This window comes from Triticum aestivum, chromosome 6D, assembly GCF_018294505.1.
Source record: "Triticum aestivum cultivar Chinese Spring chromosome 6D, IWGSC CS RefSeq v2.1, whole genome shotgun sequence".
NCBI lineage: Eukaryota > Viridiplantae > Streptophyta > Magnoliopsida > Poales > Poaceae > Triticum > Triticum aestivum.
The window spans coordinates 97,341,203-97,344,700 of NC_057811.1; positions in this window are offsets into that span (position 1 = coordinate 97,341,203).

Sequence of the window (3,498 nt, forward strand, 5' to 3'; positions counted from 1 at the left end):
TTCTGATTTCTACGGTGATGTCTGGCACATCTCGCACAGGGGCATGGTGGGATAATTCTCATTGGACGACGGAATATCTCCTTTAAAAACACATCGGTTTTCGCGATCCACTCTGATGTTACTCGATTCCGACGGATAAAACCACTATACATCCACTGATTATCTGCCATCCTCTGCTTTTTTGCAAGCCACACAACATAATTAAGGATTCACTTAAATTAATCACATTAAATTTTCATTTTCTACCACGTTGAACCCACCTACATCTCTAATAGGTAAAGATGGGTCCTAATCCCACCCGAGGATGTGTAGATTGAGTACATTCTCCATTCTACCCTATTCCCAGACAAAATTTCGGTAGCACCTCCCCGCTGTTCTCCAGATACATGTCTCGTCAAATAGCCGAGAGAATGTGCTCCGAAGAACAATGGGGAGGCGCCGCCGAAATCCTGTCTCGGAACGGGGTAGAACATGGAGAACATACCCAATCTAAACATCCTCGGGTTGTCCGTGGAAAACGCTGGACAATTCGAAAGAGCTGCGGTGATAAATATGCAATTGAATGCATATTTATCGATGCAACCCTTTCGGACAGGAGACGCCCAGGTTACGCGAGGTGACATGAGAATGAAATCTAGTGACATGAAAAAATGGAAGAGATGGACTTGTAGCTCACCCTCGGCTGTAGGGGAAGGAGTCGAACAACGGAGGGATGCTCAGGGACAAACGCGTCGGACGACGGTCACTCCGATGAAATGCAACACCACAAAGCCTGCAAATTCCATCGCGACAAAAAATTTAGAACATCACAACTCATAGAGCATATTTAAAACATTTAAACATGCATTCACTTATTTTTGCATCATGTAGGCAAAAAAACTATCATCATCATCATCTATTCGTCACATATTCATCATCATCATCTATTCGTCATCATCATTGATTAATCTCATCAAACCAATTTTTTTGCAATATATAGCATCTCATCGAACCACATATATAGCATTTTAACATAAAACATCAAAAAAAGCAGCAGCTAACCTATCTAACTAATCTATCCATCTAAACCCTAAACTAACTAAACCCTAAACTAACTAACTAATCTATCCAGCAGCAGCAGCAGGAAGCAGCAACCAGCGGCAACAGCAAGCACAGCAAGCAGCGGCGGCAGCAGCAGCAGCCTCACCGGTGAGGCAGAGGCGGGGTGGAGCAGGGCGGGGCGGCGACGGGCGGGGCAGTGGCGTCGGGGACGGGGCGTCCGAGGATGGGGACGGTCCGGCCGAGGACAGGGACGGGCCGGGCCGGCGGCGACGGAGGATTTGGGGCGGTGCAGCGGCGGTGGGGGAGGGGATGGGGGCAGCGCGGGCAGTGGGGGCGGCGCGGGCAGTGGGGGGCGGCGGGCGGCGGTGGGGGAGGGGATGGGGGTGGCGGTGGTGTTGGGGCGGGGGCGGGGCGGCGTCGGAGTTGGGGAAGGGGATGGGGGCGGGGGCGCGCGGTGCAAGGCGGGGACTGGGGCGCGCGGAGCAAGGCGGGGACGCCGCGATGCGGCCCGGGCGGGGCGGCGCCGGCGCAGAAGGTGGCGGCGGCGCCGGCAAAGATCGAGGGCGGCGGCGCGGGTGGATCGAGCGGCGTGGAGGCACGAGTGGTCGGGGCGAGGTGGATAAGGCACGGGTGGCCGGTCGGTACGTTGAGTGGATAAGGCACGAGGTATGTCGACGGTGTAACGGTCAGCATATGTTAACAGAACCTATTCATCCGGATAGGCCGTCAGCATACCTAGGACCTTTTTTTTTGTATGCATTATTACTTACTCTAGTTATGTCATTAGTGATTCCGTCATATCTGAATAATTCTTGTTTTATTTGAACAAATAGTATCGTTGGTGCCAAATTTCCACACCCAAACATCTCTATTCATCCGGATTTATTTGACAAATACTATCATGCTTAGCTTCAAGAGCTGCCGGAAGAAGAAGAAAGAACATAAGGATTTTGTGAGTTAGTTCTCAGGTGTTGGATTTTGACTTCTTGAAAAATATTAACGCAAGAGAGCGGGTACATGTATATACCTTTTTTGGGGGTGAAATACCGCAACTAGAAGAACCCGTGCGATGTTTCGGTGCCTGAGCTACACCCGGAAGCCCCACCGACCGGACTAACTCTAGCACTGTTGACCCGATGATCTACGCCTTTGACTTTCGCCGGACGGGCTTTAAATAGTTGACTCTTCCACCTAGTTGCAATAGGTCAGCACATAGGAACATCCCCGAACAGGGTCTGGACCCAACCCACCCACCAATAGATTCCCCCCCCCCCCCCCCCCCCCCCGTTCGATCCGACCCACACGGTTCCCCTAATCCAAGTGTCGGAGGCGCTGCCCGAGCCCAAAGACGGGCATCTACCAAGTGATGGCGGCACTACCGTCCGTGGAGGGGGGCACACCACGGAGCCCCAAGACGGGCATCTACGCATGCCACAACACTTTCACACATGCATCGGGAGCCGTGCGATGTTTAGGTGGCATAGCTACACCCCGAAGGCCACCCCTAATCCTAGTTGACCAGGAGATCTAGACCTTTGACTTTTGCCGGACGGGCTTTGACCAGTGGTCTCTTCCACCTGGTTGCGATAGGTCAGCCCATGGCAACATCCCCGAACACGGTCTGGACCCAACCCACCACTAGATTCCCTCTGGTTCTACCGCACCCGCATGATTCCCCCTCCAAGTGATGGCGGCACTGCCGTCCGTGGAGGGGGGCCCACACCACGGAGCCCCAAGACGAGCGCCTACGCATGCCACAACACTTTCACACATGCATCGGGACCCGTGTGATGTTTCAGTGGCATAGCTACACCCCGAAGGCCACCCCTAATCCCAGTTGACCAGGAGATCTAGCCCTTTGACTTTTGCCGGACGGGCTTTGACCAGTGGTCTCTTCCACCTGGTTGCGATAGGTCAGCCCATAGCAACATCCCCGCAACACCTGGTGGCATTGCTACCCCTCACTACTAGGAAAAGGCCTACTAGTGGCGCACCAGTTTTGCCTACTAATGGCGCACTACTGGTGCGCCACTAGTACCACCCCACTAGTATTTTTTACTAATGGCGCACCACTAGTGCGCCATTAGTATCTGGTATACTAATGGCGCACCAGGCAGTGCGCCATTAGTATAGGCAACGGTGCGCCATTAGTATGCCTCCCAGGGGGCCATATTTACCCATGTGCTTTGCCATACTAATGGCGCACTGCGGGGTGATGCGCCATTAGTATCCACATTGGGGTGATGCGCCATTAGTATGTATATTAGGGATTTTTTTCTTTTCTGATATTTGCAAGGATTACAAAATATATTATTGGACAGAATATAAACAGCACCACACAGCAACAGCAGATTCATCGAATACAATAGAAGATTAGTCTCCGAATACAATTCATCATATTAGTCTCCGAATTCAAAAGACCAAACAAAGATAGAACATTACAAGTCTCGAGACCGC